Source organism: Aristolochia californica, unplaced genomic scaffold (genome assembly GCF_029961685.1).
Source record: "Aristolochia californica isolate CCGP_79_NKW_82.1479 unplaced genomic scaffold, dmAriCali1.0.hap1 SCAF_11, whole genome shotgun sequence".
In the NCBI taxonomy this organism is placed as follows: domain Eukaryota; kingdom Viridiplantae; phylum Streptophyta; class Magnoliopsida; order Piperales; family Aristolochiaceae; genus Aristolochia; species Aristolochia californica.
Genome location: NW_027181782.1, coordinates 8490625 through 8512355, shown reverse-complemented (window position 1 = coordinate 8512355; position 21731 = coordinate 8490625). Strand labels below are relative to the sequence as shown.

Genomic DNA, 21731 nt, shown 5'->3' with positions numbered 1-21731 from the left:
TTCTTTGAATCCTTCTGGTTGTTCCATATATATCTCCTCTTCTAAGTCACCATGGAGAAATGTTGTTTTGATATCCATTTGTTGAATCTCTAAGTCTAGGCTAGCAGCTAGACTAAGAATCAGTCTAATTGATAGCATTTTCACTACAGGTGAAAATATTTCTTCAAAATCAACTCCTTTCTTTTGGCTAAAACCTTTTACAACCAATCTGGCTTTGTACTTGACTTGATTATTCCCTTCTTGTTTCAGTTTGTAAACCCATTTGTTTTTCAAGGTCTTCTTACCCTTCGGCAATGTCACCAACTCAAAAGGGTGGCTCTTATACAAAGAGTTTATCTCCTCTTCCATAGCTTTCAACCACATATTCTTGTTCTTATCTTTCTGAGCTTCTTGAAAAATTTCAAGTTCACCTGCACTAGTAAGAGTAATAAACTCATTAGAAGGATATTTCTGAGAAGGAATTCTACCTCTTTGAGATCTTCTCAATTCAAGTTTAGCCACCGGTTGTTCAATAGGAGTTTCTTCTTCTTCAACTTCTTGAGACGGTTCATTTAGTTGCTCCCCCAATTCAGCATCATTAGGAGTCACATCTTCATGGATAACATTATCCTCTTCATGAGATTCTACACTTTTTTCAATAACTAGTGTAGGAAGAGACACAAGAGGCAAGAATGAGGTAATATCTGGAGTACTTTGACTTTTCTCAACTTTTTCCAGGTCTTCAACGGTTTTGTCTTCGTGAAAGACCACATCTCTACTTCTATGCAACTTCCTGTTTTTAGGATCCCATAATCTGTATCCGAACTCATCATCTCTATATCCAACAAAGACACATGGAATAGATTTCACATCAAACTTTGACCTATTTTCTTCAGGTACATGCATAAAAGCTTTACAACCAAATACATGTAAATGGGAATAAGAAATGTCTTTTCTTTTTCATACTCTCTGAGGAATATCCTCTCCCAAAGGGTATGAAGGTGAAAATTTTATCAAATAAACTACAGCCCTCACAGCTTCCACCCAATAGGATTTAGGTAATTTAGTTGTAGAAAGCATACACCTTACTCTTTCCACAATGGTGCGTTGCATCCTTTCAGCTACACCATTGTGTTGAGGGGTCATTGGAACTGTCAACTCATGCCTAATTCCATGTTTTAAACAATAATCTTTAAATGCTCTAGAAGTATATTTACCTCCATTATCACTACATAAGCATTTAAGTTGTTTACCTGTCTCCCTTTCAACCATGGCATGAAACCTTTGAAATATATCAAAAATTTCTCATTTGAATTTTATAGTGTAGACCCAAACCTTCCTGGAAGCATCATCTATAAAAGTAACGAAATACTCTGCACTACCAAGAGACTTAACATCCATAGAGCATACATCAGAATAAACAAGTTCAAAAATCTTTGTGTTTTTCTTATGAGCATTTCTAGCAAAGTAAGTCTATGTTGTTTACCAAACAAACAATGATCACACGGAAAAATTTTCATACCTTTAGGTAAAATGTCCTTCTTTGGTAGAATCTCTAACCCTTTCTCACTCATATGTCCAAGTCTCTTATGCCATAAATTTGATGAGCTTGCTTCCAGGGCTGCAGTCAAGCCTTCATTAATGACTTCTACTTCAGTTTTGTAAAGAGTACATGACTTGATTCCTTTTGCTAGTATAAGTGATCCCTTGCAAAGCTTCCACTTGCCATTAACAAAACAGCTCTCAAATCCCTCTTCATCTAATATGCCTGCAGAGATTATGTTAAAGCGAAGATCTGAGACATACCTTACATCTCGAAGAATCATCTTGCACCCAAGGTTAGTTTTGATGACTATGTCCCATTTTCCTTTAACTTTCGAAAAACCTGTGTTTCGCATTTTCACTGTTCCATAATCACCTGACTGAAACATAGAAAAATACTCTGCATGAGGAGTAGCATGGAAGGAAGCACCACTATCAACAATCCAACTTGTTTAAAAATCACTTGCTAAAAGAGAATCTACATCACAAGTCATAATAGCAACTTCACTATCCAACACTATTGTATTTTCATATTTTTCATTCTCTTTTTCTTTGGCACTATATTTTCCTTCCTTCTATGCTTTCTTGAGAAACCAACACTCACTCTTGATGTGTCCCTTCTTATGGCAATAGTAGCACTCAAGATCCCTTCTTGACTTTGATTTTCCTCTAGATTTTCCTCTCTCTTAAGGTTTTCTACTTTTGCTTCTACCTCTCTTTTCAAACACCAATGCTTGAGAGTGGGAAGAACCTAGTGATTTTCTTTTTGTCTCTTCATTCAACAAGCTGCTAGTGACAAAGCTCATACTCACAATTCCATCCGGAGCGGAGTTGCTCAAAGACACCACTAAGGTTTCCCAATTATCTAGTAGAGAACTCAATAATAAAAGGGCTTGAAGATCATCATCAAGAACCATCTTCATGGCTGCCAATTAATTTACAATGCTCTTTATCTCATTGAGATATTGTGCAATAGAACAATTGTCATTGTCATTGTACTTCAAATTTACAAGCTTCCTTATGAGGAAAGTTTTATTTCCAGCTGTCTTTCTCTCATATAAATCCTCTAATTTTTTCCATAATGATTTGGCTGAAGTTTCACTTGAGACACGATGAAAAATATCCACCCATTGTCGGATATGTCCCACTGCTTTTCTATCAAGTTTCTTTCATTCTTCATATGAAATATTTTCAGGTTTTTCCCCTTCAATGGGTGCATACAAGTTTCTGCAATACAAATAGTCTTTCATCTTTGTTTTCCATATTATCCAATTTTCTTCATTCAAACCAACCATTCTATTAACTACACTTGAACTCTCCATTGGATCAAAAACACCTCAAACAACCAAGCTCTAATACCGCTTGTAATGGGAAGCTCAAACAACCAAACTCAATCAAACAACCACAAACTTGTTATGGGAAGTTCAAACAACCACAACACAAGATTACGTGGAAAAACCCTTCAGTGTGAAGGGAAAAAACCACGGGGCAAATCCGAATAATCTTCCACTATTAAAAATGGGTTTACAATATCAATTTCTCTCAAGTTTTCCCAAACTTGAGGTTTACAAAATCATGAGAGAAAAACAATTTTCTAAATCAAACTCAGTCACAAGAATTGAGCGATAACCAAATAAACAAAGGTTAGAGATCACCGGATATGGAGACTTTACCAAAAATAAGGATCTAGAGAAACACCAACTTTGGATAAGCTTTGGAGAACCTTCTTTCTTTCCTTTTTTCTTTTCTCCACTTTTCTTCTTTCTTTTCTCTCATTCCACCCAATGACTTAGCCAGTCTATTGAACAAAGGCAAGAAATGTGTCATTTTCTTAATTAGGATGCCAATTTCCAATCATCCAGAGTGCACAATAGTTTCATTGAGCCCTGAAATCGCAAGTTTCATGGGGAGCTCAAGTGGAGTTTGGCAGGAAAAAAAATCAGAACACAATTTCAAAGTTTTTTTGTTGGAAGAACAAACTCGAATTTACAAGTACTGTAAACACCAAATTTTTCGTATTTCTTCCATATTTACATGGAATTCCATCATGGAAAAAACAAAACTCCGTTGGGATCTTAAAATACCTTTTCCATGCTCAGTTCCAATTAGAATCTCCCATGGCTAGAATTTGGCATGGTTGTTTGATTTCGTTGCAACTCCATAAACATCTGAAAGTATCCCTGCACCAAATGCCTACATTTTATCTAGAAGCCCAGGATCAAACATTCAAACATTCTACAAAAAGCTTCCTGAAAACTTGTAAACAATTGTTTAAAATTTGTAAATAATTCTTCAAAAAGAGCCATCCCTCAACCTTTTGAAGGCACTTAAGAAGTGCTACTGGCTTTATGTCACAGTACACGCACCTGGTCCTGGGTGTTATGGGACACCCTAGTCCTGGTGGTCCTGGGCTAAGGGTTAAGTACTTATGTCTTCCGCTCCTAACAGGCCAGTTTTTTGGATAGTATTGGCTAGGTGCTTAACATTTCCACATGGCCGACCTGGAGAACTGCGAAGGGGCACTAGGAGTGGGGCAGCCGCATGAGTAGGCTAGCTGCAGGTGAGCCGTCGTGGGCGTCGGCTCGCAAAGGGGGGGGGGGGGGGGGGGGGGGGTGATGTCACAGTACATGCACTCGGTCCTTGGTGTTATGGGACGCCCTGGTCTTGGTGGTCCTGGGCTAAGGGTTAAGTACATATGTCTTCCACTCCTAACATGCTGGTCTTTTAGGTAGTATTAGCTAGAGTTTAACACTTTACTTCTATATCACACTAGAGCCTCTCCATCCACGTGGTGATACCAGAGTCCACCACACCAAATATTCTAGTTAAAGTAGAATAAAAGATATAATCGTTCCATACCACATATTTAGGAGTAGTGGTCTAGCAACAAGTCCAAAGATACACCATATTTCCTTTTCCTTTTGCTCTTGAAAAGGGCTGCCATGACGGGCCTTTCACTGAATGGCGACAAAGGGGGTCTCTGTTGTGAGGTTCTTAGATTCAAGTCTCACCGGGGGGATCAAACATGAAATCCGTTCATGCAAACTTCTTACTTAACAAATAAAATAGTATTAAAAAATGATATGATGTAAAATGAATTAATTACAGGAGGCTCCAACCACCTAATTGAGTGGTGACGGTGGAGTAATTTTAAATAAATATATCAAATAAACAAAAGAATATGAATATAGTCCATCTGACCTATTTCAGGGCCCTGAGGAACGGGGGAACAATGTCTTTGCGTGTTCCAGTTGCTCTCTAATCATCTTCGGAATTAAACATTTGTTTTCTCAATACATTATGCAACTGGCTAAAAAGCTTCTTTTTCACAGAGTCAAATGCCATTTCAAGCTTCTCTAGTTCTGGGATCCGGCCGCATATTTATCATATTCTTCACATCTCATTTCCTTCATATCACACCCTTCTTGCTCAAAAATCTTTAAAAACTTGTCGCAACGATTAATCCTGTATTCACCACTCCCAATTATCACTTTCTCGTACACAAATGTAAGACCTTCCCAGCCGTCTTTTCCACTTTCTGGACCAAACATTGGGTTACAAAGAATGTCAAATTCCGGGGGCAGTAGCTTGAGGAAGACCTTTTTCACAAATTCTTTTACAGAAAGAACATCAACAAATAGCGTATTTCTCTTTAACCGCTGAAGGGGCAAAGATTCTAGAATAGATTCGGTGGATGTTATCGAAGTGGAGAGAACAATTACCTCAGGGTGCTCCTCGCAAAGATCATGAGGGTCATTGGAGAAGGAGACACCCAATTTCCCAGCAGTTTCTGAGTAATCCGTTCGAGAGAAGGCTACAACAATATGCCCCTGCTTAATAAAGGTCTTTGCCAGGAATTGCCCAAAATTACCAAATCCAATAATCGCAATTTTGAGTTTGTTACTTTTTTCAAATCGGTTGTGGATGTGAGCTTCGTAATCATAGGGCTACGCAGCGTCAATAGCTTCGGCGATGAGGTTTGCGAGTCGGAATGAAAACGAGACATGAAAGTGAAGACTGGAAAGAGTAAGCAAATTGACACAGACGTTTTGGATGTACGACTCGTTTGATCTCAGAAGAGCAGAGGCAATAGTTCAAGCACCCCAAATTTGTAGTAGAAGAGACAATCGCAGACTTAGAAGTCTACAAAATGGGGAACGAAATGGAAGAACCGGCGGTGACAACACTCCGTGCGGAGCTTGTCGCCAAGGAGAGCCGTCTCGGCGGCACGACGTAAAGGCGCCAAATAGATCTAGGGTTGTCTGGTTGGACCATAGCACAGGGAGGAGCTCAACTTCTCCACGAGCTCGCTCTAAACACGCGTGATAGGGTTGATAAATCAAAAAATTAATAAAATTAAGCCTAACAATTAGAAATTAGGTATGGGCTTCTTCCAATGCGCTCTCAACCCCGAAGTCTAAGTGAGCGTAATAAAAAAATATTACTAGAAAAAAAAAGTAATTTTTAATTAATTTATATAAAAATTAAAAAAATATAAAATTAATATTAAGGACATCTTTTCGAGGGAAAACTTCAGAATAACTGTGACGAATGTATACATTGGGTATACTAAATGATTAAAAGTTACCAATACTATTCATTGGTGATTATTATGTCTCTATTTGAAAGAGGTTATCTCTTAGTTCTTGGTATATCTGGAATGGAAAATATAAGAATTTAAATGATAATAGATGAGAACATTATATTAAAATCAATTATGCCTATTAATTAACATAATTTCTAATCCTTTTTTGTAGTTTAAAAAAATCACTGAAGCTGATTTTATAGAGAGTGATGTCATTGCAAACATCATTAATAAGATGAACTCTCATATTTGAAGTCAGTGATCAACAAGTCTAAAAAAACTACTTGCAATCTTGATGATAAAGTTGATTATGCTATGAATATTTCGTTGCCAACTAATGCATGTATATGATCATCCTGAATTTTCTAGTATTAGATAAAAATTTCAAAATAATTAAAAATAAAATAAAATCACAATGTTGACAAAATAGTAGGGTAATTTTTTTTTTATATTTGAGCCAAAAAGTACCATATCAAGATTATTTTTTTATTTTTTATTTGTCTCTAAGAAAAAAACAATCTAGTTTCTACTCAATCGCACTTTGATTGTCCATCTTTGTTTAGAAAAATTAATATTCTAGAACATTTCTAATATCCTGAAACTCTTGGGAATCTATAAAAATATTTTTTTATTATCTATGAGAAAAAGAATAAAATTTAGTATTATTACATGTGTTACTAGAAAATAATAATGGAAATCATGAAATTGATCTTGCATTGAAAATTATAGTACACAATATATATATATATATATATATATATATATATATTGTTAGCTCATAACTGATAAATTTTTATTAAGTACTACTTTATACATAATATCTTGCATATATCCTTCTTGGACATTATCTCTTTATTTGGCGAGGATTTTAAATCCACTTCTTCAAGTAGTTTTAAATATTCTGGATCATTTCTAATATCCTGAAACTCTTGGGAATCTATAAAAAATATTTTATTATCTATGAGAGAAAGAAGAAGACTTAGTATTACACGTGTTACAAGAAAATAATAAGGAAAATTATGAAATTGATCTCATATTGAAAATTATAGTACACAATATTTTTGTATACACACACACACACACACACATATATATATATATATATATATATATATATTGTTAGCTTATACCGGACGAATGTTTATTAAATACTACTTTATACATAATGTTTTGCATATATCCTTCTTGGACATTATCTCTTTATTTTAGGAGGATTTGAAATCCACTTCTTCAAGTAGTTTTAAAGATAGCAATATATAGTTGTCCATGGCTGAATATAAGTTTTGGCAATTATATTCCAACATAATTATATGTTTAGTCTTGACTTTTATTTATTGTCAATACAAGATATAATTTCATCGAAAAATTGTCTCATTCTCAAAATAAAAGGTACTTGTGCTCATACGAGGACATTAAAATTCTTAATATAAACACTCTTTCACCATCATTCAACTCTGATTAATTCTCTTGCCTAGTTTTAGAATTATTATTCTTGTGTCGTCACAAAGTTTTATGTTACATCCAAATTTCTTAAAAAAATACAAGTGTGATAACTTTTAGTTGCAAACAATGGTTAGGCATTGTGGAAAACTTTAGTGTGTTAAGAAACTTAATAGGCTGCACTAAAGTAGTAATGACTATGACAAAGAAATAGATTAAACACAAGCGAATTTACTTCTTCAACATCTTCATAACTTGTAGGACCGAACATTCCTCGATCGAAATAATAATTTTTCTTTCTATAGTTTCCATGTACGTTATTGTAAGTCAAATATATTATAGAAGCAACAAGTTCTTCACTAACTGGAACTAAATGACTATTTCAAATTTTTATCCCATATGGTTCTTCCTATGTAATTATAGATTCCAAGTATATCACCTTCTATAAAATAGGGAAGTGTATTTTTCCGTGTGTTGATTCCTATAGAATGAAGAGGTAATTTATACAAGAGTTTTAGAATCTATAATCACCATTCTCGTGATTTTATATAATCCATTTACAATGATTGAGTTTATTTTTTATTTCTACTGTGATTTTCTCAACACTCCCCCTCAACTTGGAGAATGAATGTCAAGAAGTTCAAACTTGTGCATCGTAGTTGAGAAGGCTTCCTTTCCCAATGGCTTGGTGAACACATCCGCAAGCTGATTTGTTGAAACAACATATTGTTTACAACCAAACCATCTTGTATTTTGTCACGAATAAAATGACAATCTATCTCTTTAGGTCTGGTTCTTTCATGAAAAACGGGATTGGCTACTATGTGTAAAGCAGTTGTGTTATCATAATATAACAGTGTTGGCTTTGGATATAATATTTTCAACTCTGTCAACAATAACCGTAGCCAAGATAATTCACAATATGTACCTGTCATGACTCTATATTTGGTTTCTCTTGAGGAGTGAGATACGATTTTCTGCCTCTTTGTCTGCCAGGAAATAAAAGAAGATCCCAAAAAAACACAATAACCTATAGTGGATCTACGAGATATTGGACAACCAGCCCAATCCGAATCAGAAAATGCTCACAAGGATAAATCATTTCGAGAAAGTAAAAACAAACCTTGTCCTAGACTGCTTTTTAAATAATGCAACACACGCTAGACAACTTCCATGAGTGGTTTGCGTGGTGCATGAATCTGCTTAACACATGGACCGAATAGGTAATATCCGGTCAGGTGATAGTCAAATAAATTAGGTGTCCAACAAGTCACTTATATTGAGATGGGTTATTAAGCAATTCTCCTGAATCTAAAAGTTTTATGTTTTGTTCAATTGAAAAGTTCACAAGTTTAGCACCCAAAAATCCACCATCTTTTAAAATTTCGAAAGTATATTTTCGTTACGAGATGGAAATACCTTTTTTTGACCAAGAAACTTTGATGCCCAGTAAATACTTCAAATTACCCAAATCTTTAATCCAAAAATGGCTATGCAGACATTTCTTGATGATTAATATGGCATTGACATCATTACCCGTAATAAGAATGTCATCAACATATATCAATAGAATTGTAAAAGATTTTACTTTTCGATATGTGAATAACGAGTAATCTGCTTTGGATTGAACAAATCCAGCAGCTTGGATAGATGTAGAGAATTTGGTAAACTATTGTTTGGAGGCTTGTTTTAAGTCATATAACGACTTGTGAGGGCAACACACAAGATTCTCTCCTTGTTGTCGAAGACCATGAGGTGGAGACATATAAATTTCTTCATGGACACCATGAAGAAAAGCATTGTTGACATCAAGTTGGTGAAGCGACCAACTTTGGGTGGTGGCTAAAGCTAATAAATAATGAACAATAACCATTTTAGCAATGGGAGAAAAAGTGTCATGGTAATCTATACCTTCCAGTTGAGTGTAACCTTTCGCAACCAAACGAGCTTTGATACACTCAATAGTACCTTTCGAGTGTCGTTTGATTTTATAAACCCAACGACAACTGATGGGTTTCTTACTAGGAGAAAGAGAAGTGAGGGACCAAGTGTGGTTGGCTTCTAAAGCGGCCAATTCAGATTGCATTGCTTCTTGCCAATGGGAATGAGAAACTGCTTCCATATAAGATGTAGGCTCAATATATTGACTCACAGCAGCAGTATAAGAGTAATGTTATGGTGAGTAACGATGATAAGAGACAAAATTGCTAAGAGGATAACGTGTACCTTTTTGTGGACTTGATGACAAAGGCAACAAATGGTCGGGAGACGTCACTTGGTTGTAGACATAGTCACGTAAAGTCAAGGGAGGGTTATGAAGACACTAGGAACGGCATAAAATTGGTTCAAAATGAAGAGTAGCAGATGATGGTGGAGGAGAAACAGGAATCGGTGGTAACAGTTGTTGGTAAGGATCGAGTACAGAAAGAGGAATCACCAGGGCTGAATTTGAGGGAGTGAATGGAATGGACTCATAAAGAAAAATAGTTTCATGAAAAACAATATCACGGCTAGTGAAAATTTGATGAGTGGTAAGATCATATAGCTTCTAAGCTTTCTGACCAACTGGATAACCAAGAAAAATACAGTATTTAGCTCGAGGAGAAAATTTATGGGGAACGTGCACATCAATAGCATATGCAAAACACCCAAAAACTCGAAGATGAGAATAAGAAGGGAGTTTGCCATAAAGTTGTTCAAAAGGAGTTTGGCGAGAAAGGAGTGGTGTGGGCAAACGATTAATTATATGAACAATAGTAGAAACACTTTCTGCCCAAAAATGTAAAGGAAGGTGGGCTTGAAAACGAAAACCTCGAGTTGACTCAATAATATGGCGGTGCTTGCGCTCTACAACCCCATTTTGTTGGGGAGTATAGACACAAGAATGCTGATAAATGGTCCCTTTTTGTTTAAAAAATTCTCGCATAGAAAAGAATTCTCCACCATTATCAACCTAAATGTTGTCTATAGAAACATGACATTGTGTTTGGACAAAAGAGAAAAAAATTGACAAGTAAATGTTATGTTTCACTTTTTTTATGCATAAAAAATACCCTTGTGAATCTAGAATAATCGTTCACAATAGTCAAAAAATATTTCGCACCAGAAAGAGAGGTTGTTTTATAGGGGCCCCAAATGTCACAATGAATTAATTCAAAAGGTTTAACAGAAAAAATTGAACTAACAGAAAAAGGAAGTTTACTTTGTTTTTCATAAGCACAAACATCACAAACATTATTAGATTGGAAAGAGAAATCTAACAAATATTTTGCCATAAAGTTTACTCTAGAGGAAGATAAATTTCCCAATCGGCGATGCCACAAAGCGGTGAAGGAGGTGACCGGGTGACCGACAGGAAGTGGTTGATGCAAATGGAGGTGGAGGTTTTGGCTTCTCTGATGCTAACGCAACCAAATGATAAAGTCCATCTAGTTGTTCACCCAAACCAATCGTCTTTGATGAATATTGTTGCGTTTGAAATGAGTACTTCCTCTAATAGGCCTTTTTAAAACATGTTTAGAGTGGTCTGGTGGGTACCCATTTAGCTTCCAATATGTTTCTCGGACATGATGATCACGGTCATAATAAGAGCAATGCAAAGGTTTTCGATTAGGAGTAGAAGATGAACCTTGTCCATGTCGAACATACAAAGCTACTGGTTCAGTCCGATGAATGACCATGGCTGAGTTCTCCATCATCTCACGTACAGTCCCAAGGCTTCACTGCTTCTCTTCTTGTACAATGTTAGCATTCATATGTAAATAATTAGTTTAAATAAATTTTATAAGTGTTTTTAATTTAATTTAGATATTTAATATATTTTATTTAATACAAATTTTTTTATGATTAGAATAAATAATTTATCATCATTATTTTAATAAAATATCATTAACATGATATTATTGATTCTAAGCATTTTAACTTTATTATCACTATTTTAAAGTTATATAATATTTTTTATAAGTAGTTAATTCCATATTTGTTAAAAATTGATAAATTATGCCAATAATAATCATTTAAAAATAGATATAAGGAAATAAAAAGCTTATTTAGTCTTTTAAATGAGTTCTAGACACCATTAATATTTTTAAATAACAAAAATGAAAAATATTTTTTTATATTATTCTTTGTTTTTTGTTTTATATTGATTATAGGTTGACTCCCATATTGCTTTTGATGATAAAAAACTTAATTTATGTAACAACTTAACAATCTAAGTATTTCAGATATTTCATCTTCCAGAGTAAAAGCATCTCGAGGTTTAACGCTTCAAGCCAAAACTCAAGACATCAAGCACAATTGAAGAACGTCACTTGAGGAAGCACCCACAAGGGAGAAGACAACGAGAAGACTAGACTTCAAGTATAATAGACAAATGTATAAACTCAATCACTTTTGTAAGAGAACATTCTAAACTCCCTTTCCTTAAATACATATGTGAAATCGGAATTTTAGGTTATAATTTACATTTAGACATGTTTAGAATCATCATAAACATGATTTAGAACATGCTAGAGCACTTAGAAAAAAATATTCCCATGCTTTAAAAGTCTAAACTTTTGAACTGGCATTGGAATGATCGGTTAGCCACTGGTAATGATCAATCATCTAGAACAGTGTAGGCCAGAAATATAAAGCATGATCAATCAACTATAGTCTATTGATCGATCATCTAGCACATGGCCATTTCATGTTAGCCGCATGATTGATTATCTCACTTGATTGATCGATCATCTCTACCCAGACAAGCTAATTTCTCATAGAATGATCGATCATCCCACCTGATTGATTGATCAGTCAGTACCTTGCTAGTAAGGGACTTAAAGCATGATCCATCATAGGAAAATACAATCATACTTATAATGCACAGCCGAAGGGAATCTCGATTGATCAATCAACCACTAGCAATGATCGATCAACTTAAAATTTTTGGACCAACGATAACCTATTGATCATCAATCTATTGATCAATAAGTCACTGACTGATAGGAAAGTAGCCATTATCACTTTACAATGATCGATCAATCCTCTGATTTTTACAAATGGGCAAATAACAACTAGTTTGTGTTATGGAAGGTATAAATACCCCACCAAATTGTGTGTAGAGGAGGAAATGAGCATTAATTGGCAAATCCTCAAGCTATTAGTCTTTATCTTGTAAATTTCCCTTAAAAATGCTTTACAGTGAAACAGAGAGTCCCACACTTTGAAAAATCTCTTTTCTCTTTCATTCATCCTTGTATTCATATAATCCAAGCTCCCTGATCATTCCACATCTTGCTGCAAAGGAGGAGGAAGCTTGAATCTCTCAAGGAGAAGCATCTCTTCAAATAAGGGTGTAATTTTTACCTTTCTTTTATTTGTATTTGTGAAAGGTTCATCTAGAATCTAGAACCTATTTAATCTAGATAGAAAGGCACAACTAGAGCTAGAATCTAGCAACAATCTCTGGGGAGATTGAGATTGTACGAATCATGTATTGAGCTACATGTGGCCAATTAGAGCCAACGTTTCTTTTGTAATTTCCAGTTACTAGAGCATATAGTGGAAATTTCCCAAGTAAGGGTTCTTGGTGTGTGCATGTTATATTTAACTTGAATTACTTGTATGCATGAATTTTTTAGTCACACACACATCTCACTTTTAATTTGATTATCTCAATTTACCCCTCCTCTTGAGAAGCAATTTGGGCCAAATATTGGTATCAGAGCAAGACAAAAACTTAATTGAAATTAAAATCCTCTCGATTTTGAAAAAAAAGATTAAATGGCATCTCAAGTAGAATTTATGTTCCAAGAGGGTCATGATCCCTTTTCGGTTTCCTTGCTCATTACTTCATGATACATTGGTGGAGATTAAGAATCAAAATTTTCTTACAATCCATTAGATTTGAATTATGGGAAACTATCTTGAGTGAAACTTTTATCCCATCCCAAAATATAAAAGGAAGACTCATTCCAAAACCTGTTTATGATTGGGATGACTTTGATATTGCAAGAGTAGATGGCAATGCTAAGGCTATGGAAATCATTTTTAGTTCCTTGAGTGATGAAATGATTGATTCTTGCTTATCTTGTAAATTAGCCAAGGATTTATGGGATAAATTAGAATCTGATTTTTCTAGTAATAAAGAATGTTGCTCTTCAAACTCTCAGTGCGATACATCTAGTGATAACATTGAAATTATTAATTGTATGCACTTATGTTTATATGGACACCTTAGATTGAGATGAAACTTCAAGGAGTGATAGTTATGAGGAATTGAACAAAGAAGAATTAATGAGAAAACCTGATGACTCCATATCCACCCATAGAAGAAGTGACAAAGAAAATAAGAAACTAAGGAGGCAATTTTCCAAACTAGAAAAGGAAATCAATTCATTGAAAGCTAACTTTTCCTCGAAGCTAGAAGAGCTTAGAGAGGAGAACATTAAGCTCATTTTAGAATGTGTCAAACTAGATTGCTAAAGTTCTTAAGTCCTAGACTTTTATCCAAGGCTATAATACTCAATTTTTGTGCTCCTCTTCTTGTAAGTTCTTATTCATAACATCAATTATTCGATGTCTTTTTTGCTTTGAGTCAAGACTTGGTAACTTGATTCTTCAATATCTTGTCTTGAGTTTTTGCCATAAATCATGTATATTTGTGTTGGAAGGCATATATCTAAAATATATTAATAACACTGTTAGTAACACATGTTCAAGCTAGCCATTTTGTTATCATCAAAAAAATAGAAATCAACTTCATTTTACCCCTTGGTCTAACAATAGGTTGGTTGACTTGATTAAGACAAATCATCGTAACTTAGCAACTAATATTTTGAGGGTCCAAATGCAAGACAAATAAATGCAAATCAAGGGTTTTTTTTTTTGCCTCTCTTAGGTGGAGATATCTACGTGGAAAAAATGGTCATTTTCGAAGGAAATGTTTTTAGGGAAAAACAGAAGGATAGTAGGGTTCCCTATAAATGGGTTTTTGACAATTGTTGGAAATGAAGTCCTTATAGTGCATTTTTAGTAATTAATATGTAGAGCTAGCATGGAGTAGGCGTGGAAACGAGTTGAGTCATGTTCAACCAAGGCCAAGCTTGAGTCATAATCACACCACTCAGGCTCTGACTCAAGCACAAACTCAAGCCCCATATTTGAGCTCAAGCTCTGTTGTAGTTGATGCAGTAGGGCAAGTCAACATCTCCCTTGTTTTCATAAATCTAGTCAAATGGAAGACTATGAAGAGTTTCAAGTAACAATTTTTATATAAAGACAAAATTTCTATTTAAGGTGATATTTAGCTTGCTTCTGAAAATTTGTTTTTACATTACAAGTGGAACATGTGGACCAAGAGGAATTAAAATAAACTTGATTGAAAATGACCCATCAAGAGCAAACAATTCCAAATTCTGAAATTTTGTGTTGAGACAACTCAAACCTACCTCAAGTCTACTTGAGCTAATGCTCTTGGGTTTGAGTTGACTTCAGCTCTAATTGCTAACGTAAGTTTCTCACATATTGGCCTCGAGTCACCTCCACTTCGGGTCGAGTTGCCTCAACCCCCACCTAAAACTTAAGTTTCTCTCAGCTTTACCTCAAGTCGCCTCCACTTTGGGTTGAAGGACCTTGACCTTCAATGGTCCAAAAAATGGGTAGTTGCTTTTTTTAACTATAAAAGTGCCCCATTTGGGTCATTTTTATGAAAAATGATTGTCCATTCTCCCAAGAATTGAAACTTGCATATTCTTGAGAAAATTATTATGTCAAAATTGGCAAAAGACATTCCCAATTCTCTAAAGGTCAAAATATTTTTGGTTTGTCCACATAAAAAGAACATTCAAGCTAGTGGTGGTTTTGAAAAAGAAAATCTGAAAGTTCTCTAACTAGTATTTGTGTTTATTTATATTTTTTTCCTTTCCCTCTTGACTAATATCTTGTTTGGATGTTATGTGTGAATCAATGGATTGAGATAAGTAGGTTGCTTGGTTTGTTGTAAAAGAGTAATTTGTTCTTGTGTGGTTTATCCCTCTTGTCTTCTTCATCTTCTCCCTCTCGGCTTCTTTGTCTGCGCACTCCCTTCTCCCTCTCATTGCTCTCCTCCTCTTGGCCTCCCTCTCTCTCTCTCACACTCGCTCTCCCTCTAGGCCTTCCTATCCCTTTTCCCTCTCTCTTCTCCCTCTCGACCTCCCTATCCCTTCTCCCTCTCGCTGCTCTCTTTTTCCCTAAAAATCTTCCCGTTTTCCTTCAATTTCCCCCATTTTGGTTTCAATGTCCTTCAATTTTCTCCATTTCTGCTTCAATTTCTTCGATTCTACTTCATTTTTCCTTGATTTCCCCACTGGGCTTTAGTTTTCCCCAAATTTCAAAAGGTAACCCTAAACCCTATTTTTTTCAATTAATATGCTATTGTATTTGATTTAACTTTAATTTATGTGTGCAGTATTTGTATTGATTGTTTAGTTACTACATAATTTTTGGATTTAGGGTTAGGGTTTATGGTATTTAGGGTTTAATTTTATCTTTATTCGGTATAATTTTGGGTTTAGGGTTTTTTTAAGGGTTCTTAGTCTTAAGGTAGGGTTAATAGAAATTAGGGTTTGGGGCTTTAAGGGTTTAGGGTTTAGTTTACTTTCTAGAATTAGGGTTAGGGTTAATAGAAGTTAGGTTTAGGGTTTAGGGTTTGGGGCTTTTAGGGTTTTTAGGGTTTATGGTTTAGTTTAGTGTTTGGAATTAGGGTTAGGGTTAGGGGTTTAGGGGTTAGGGATTAGGGTTTAGGGTTTAGGGGCTAATGGAGGGTGGGTTGAGCCCAGTTCAAACTAGGCTGAGTCGCTTACGCAGGTATCTATTAGCCAACGAAACCCAACCCCCGTCACTGACGAGTTATGGTTCATAGTAACTGCGAAGTAATATGGGGATCTACTAGGGGTGTTCGATGAATTTGGACTTGATTAATGTGTTTTTACATTTTTTAGGGCATCTGCAATGGAATTAGTTTGATTCATTTTTAAATGTTATAAAATATTGTTGAATAATTTTGAAGTGTTATGGAATGATTTTGCCATGTGGTAAGGGGATTCAGATGTTATAAATAGCCACCTTGTGTAAATGATGATGCAGATAGCGATGATAACGATGGTCTTGTGGATGAGGACAACCAATCAAAAAATATTCAAAGGCAGCATGCATTAGAATCCATAAGAGCCGCACAATATTGAGATGCCATAGCGACTTCATGTGGAATGATAATTGATGGTTATATCTTATTGCTTTTGAACATGTATTTAATCATTCATATGTAGTAAACTAGTAACTTGTTGATCTTAATATTAAAGGTACAAACTCGTTGTTATCTTCCAAGGCATAAACGTTTGCTTTTATGCTGTAAATTGTGGACTTACAAGTAACAAGGATCATTTTCAAGCATTTTTTTAATTTTTAATTATATATATATATATATGTGTGTGTGTGTGTGTTATTAATAATCTATCTTAGGTTATTAATATAATGGTATATTTATTTATTTATTATATTTATTAATTTTATTACTATATTAAATTAGATATTTAAGATTGGTAATTAAAATATAGTTAAAGTAAGCATTTGATAAATTATTTTTCAATAATTATCCCATTTTTTAATTAATTAAACTAATCATTTTTAATTATGTGGAAATATATTATTAATTAATATGACGTAAAAAATTCATCTTGTGTTATTAATAAAAAATATTTTTATTTATTCATTATATTTATTTTTTAATTAATGTATTGAAATAGTGATTTAATAGTGGTAATTAAAATATTGTTAAAGTAAGCGTTTGATCAATTATTTTGGTTTAATTAACCCATTTTTATAATTAATTAAACCAATGGTTTTAAATTTAGTGAAAATATATTATTAATTAATAATACATAAAAATATATATTGTGTTAAAGTAAGCATTTCATCAATTATTTTTGTTTAATTATTCCTTTTTATGTTAAAATATATATTATGTTATTAATATATTTATTTATTTATTTATTTATTTATTTTATTCGTTAATGTTATTTTTTTACTTTTTTAATTAAGTATTATAATTAATCAGTGCACAGATAATTGTCACACATAATTATTTTATTAATGTACAATAACCTGCAATTATTAATTAATTAGTATATTAATATATTTTAATTCTACATTAAATTACTTATTAGTGTAGTAATCATGTTTTTTTTGGTTAATTTGGTATTTAGGTATATATGTTCTATTTAAATATACTATTACAAGTTACTTATTCTCTTATTTTGGCTATATTTCTCATATGGGGGCACTACACTGGAAACTGTTTTCCAGTGCACTTGAACTCGTCCACACTGACACATAACTTGAACTTGAAGTTAAATTACATCATTCAATTGAATTTGAGTTTGAAGTTGAATTAGTTATAAATGTTGAGATGACAATGTGAATGCTATGAAACTATTGCCCAATGCCTAAGGAATTAAATTGTCATTGTACATTATCTTGTAATCCGTCATGATGTAGAGGTTAAAACTAGATCAATTTTTTTAAACATTGGCCACAATGAACTTGAAATTAAGTGAAGAATTCAATTTATCTTAAATGAATTGATTCAACTTCAACTCATCCTTGGGTATTAGGGGGGTAAGTCAACAAAACGAAAATTTGATCTTGATCTTGATCTTGATCTTGATCTTGATCTTCATCTTCATCTTAATCTCATGCATCTACATGATCTTCATCTTCGAAATGGGTGTGTGGACAAGTTCATCTTCATCTTCATCTTCGAAATTTAAAACAATTGAATTTCTTAATTATAACAATAAGTTAATTAAACCAAGTGTTTGAGTTAATAATATTTTATTTACCACTATTAAATCACTAATACAATAGAGTAAATAAAAAAATATGCTTAATGAATAAAAAAGTATTATATTAATAACATAAGATAGATTTTTTACATGGTATTAATTAATAATATATTTTGACAAAATCAAAAGTAATTAATTAATCAAATACATACTTTAATTATATTTTATTTACCAGAGACTTAAATATGAAGTTTAATATAGTAATAAAATTGAACAAAAATAATAAATAAATACATATACAACTTTATTAATAACCTAAAAGAAAGATTATTCTAATAACGAGTTCGTGTGTTTAATATTAAAATCATCAAGTTACAAGTTTAGTACATATTAACGACGCATGTTCAAAAATAATAAGATACAACCATCATATATCGTTCCACATGGAAGTCGATATGGTATCTTGAAATTGTGCGGCTCTTGTGGATTCTAATGCACTCTGCCTCCAAAAGCATGTTACTTGGTTACCCACATCCTCAAGACCATCGCAATCGTCGCTGTCTGTATAATCCATTGCACCTAATTGGATATCATCACCTCCTCCATAGAGCTCGGCACCCGAATCAACATCTTCATCTTCAAATATATCATCATAATCCTCTCCACGTATATAATTGTGCAATATGCTACAAGCATGTACAATTTTCACCTGGAACTTAAAAGAAAATGGAGGAGTGCCTTTTAACATTTAAAATCTAGCTGTTAAAGCACCAAAAGTTCGCGCAATAATATTCCGTAAAGATGAGTGTCTTCGGTTGAATAATTCTTTTTCATTTCTAGGAATATTATCTTCAATTCTTGTAGATGATATTGGGTTCCTCGATATGGAGCCAAAAATCCCGGAAGATTTGCATAACCAGCATCGACAAGATAATATTTTCCTATAATAGAAATTACATACCACATTAAATAATTGAAGATAAAATAGATAAAAATGACTGCATAAAAATATGTTACTTACCTTCAGGTACAAAGATTTTATCTCGGTGAGTCAATGCGTCCTTCAGTACACGAGAATCAGTTGTTGGTCCCTCCCATCCAGCAAATACATAAGTGAATTGCATGTCAAATGAATATGCTACCATCACATTTTGTAAGAGATAGCCTTTTCTATTCCAAAACCTTGGTTGATCTTCAAGTGGAATGTTCACTTTGATATAAGTTCCATCAATAGCTCCAATACAATCCTAATTATACATTTTCAATTAATATTGACTAACTTTGTATATTAATCTAAAATTATTTAGTTATAGGAAGTGATGTTTCCTTGAAGTACATATAAAACATTGAACTTGTTAAATTCTTCGAGTGTGTGATTTCCGAAGTTCCTTTGACGTAATCAACGTGAAGTTTGAGGATTGCATCCAACACCTTGTTGAAATACTTACTTATGGTCCAGTTTGATCTATCAAACATATCTGCTATGACACTATAAGATTGTTGTTGACCAACAGTTAGGAGGAAATATGCAAGTTGTTCTTCAACCGAGATGGTCTTTGTGGCTGATAAAAACCCTTTACTAGTAAGTATATCTGCCAATTTGTGAAATACTTGTTGATTCATCCTGTAAACTTTCCAAAATTTAACTAGTGATTTGTCTAGTGCCTTTTGCAAATACAATGGACCATTCATCCCACAAGAATGTGGTACACGTCTGTTGTAATGGTACATATAGTATCTTCCCATGGCGATAAACAAAGTTGTGAATGCAACCATAGTTGCAACCTGTTCTTCGTCTGTCATAGTATCCATGGAAATCTATAAATTCAATCACCTAAATGTCATAAACACAAGTAAACATCAATCTTCAATCATAACCTATTTGCAATCACACCTATACACAACCATATTCATCCACATTCCCACATCCTATATGCAATCACATCCCTACGCAACCATATTCATTTAATTGTCCACATCCAAACTCATCTACCATATTCATCCATGCAATATATAAACACAACAACATATCAAATTTAAATATTATCCATACTAATAGGTCTTGCAACGTCATAATTCAAACATCGTACCTAATACATAACAATATTCCAAAAGAATAGTGTATTTATAACACATTACAATTAGTTTTCAAGACAAAATTTAAGCCTCTCGACCCTCTCTTCCACTGTCATCTCCACAAATATAACCTTCTTACTTGGCGTATTCATCCATAAAGGAGCGCGAAACTTTAATTTTGCAAACAGGTCCGAGATTTTCCTGAGGGCTTTGACCCAATCTCTTTCAATATCGGGCTCTTTCTCTTTAGGCATCATCATGAAATTCTCAAATGTCTGAGCTATTCGATCCATTGCATCAATGAATCTACTAGTGTCATCATCGGGCATTTCGGTTCTCTTTCTACGACGACTTGAAGATGACCACTTACTTCTTTCAAATTGATTACCTGGAGACTCATCCATGCTTAATAATGGCGATGGAGCCTAACTATATCAACATCCTCGGGCTCATCCATCGGGACATGTTCCAATTCATAGATGAGTTCATCGCCCTGATCTACAAAGGTTGCACCTCCTGACCCTACGGCTATTGTGTTTCCCACCACCACAACTAATTTGTCGTAAAGGGGCAGCCTTCACGTCTGTACTTCTCAGCATCTTTATGCACCTACAAGAATAAAACATCCTTTATATGTCTTGGAATAGAGTTATACTACCACGTAAAACATAAAAAATATTTTATAGTACATCATGATTTACTGACCTTTATGTAGTCGAGCCATACAGAATTACATGTAGTAACTCATTGTGTGGTTGCATCCCAACCGAACCCACTAGTGTTGATACAACTAGTTACTGTTTGGTATATTTTCTTCCATGATCTTGTTCGATTCTTCACCTATTCAACAGTATTTTTATTGATTGCGCCTTCATTGAACTTATTAACACAATCCATATATACCTCATGCTTCCATACTCCGTTAGGCACCTTGTTCCCTAGATTAACCTGCTCGACCAAGAGATCAACCATTTTGCTATCATCTTCGAAGGTCCAAATGTCATATGGTGGACCAGTTGGTTGCCTTCTTGCAGCCATGTATAATCTAAATCCGAGAAGGTCCTCATGGCAAAAACTTTATCAGACAACCTTTACCCGTCATAGAAACACAAACCATAAAAAATATAATACCATGTGGTGGATATGTATAACACCCGAATCTCCTCACCACATGGCAAAAACATTCCATAGCACTTCAAAAATTCACAACAACATTCTCAAATATTTCAAAATTAATTAAACTATTTTCACTACTCCATATACACTAAACAATGAGAAAACACACACATCAAGTCCAAATTCAC

At 34.0% G+C, this 21731-nt stretch overlaps 1 pseudogene; it reads right to left on the bottom strand.

Annotated features, from left to right (window-relative positions):
* Positions 1-799: 799 nt before the first annotated feature.
* LOC137943568 (arogenate dehydrogenase 2, chloroplastic-like) lies at positions 800-21465 on the bottom strand (annotated as a pseudogene).
* Positions 21466-21731: the final 266 nt, after the last annotated feature.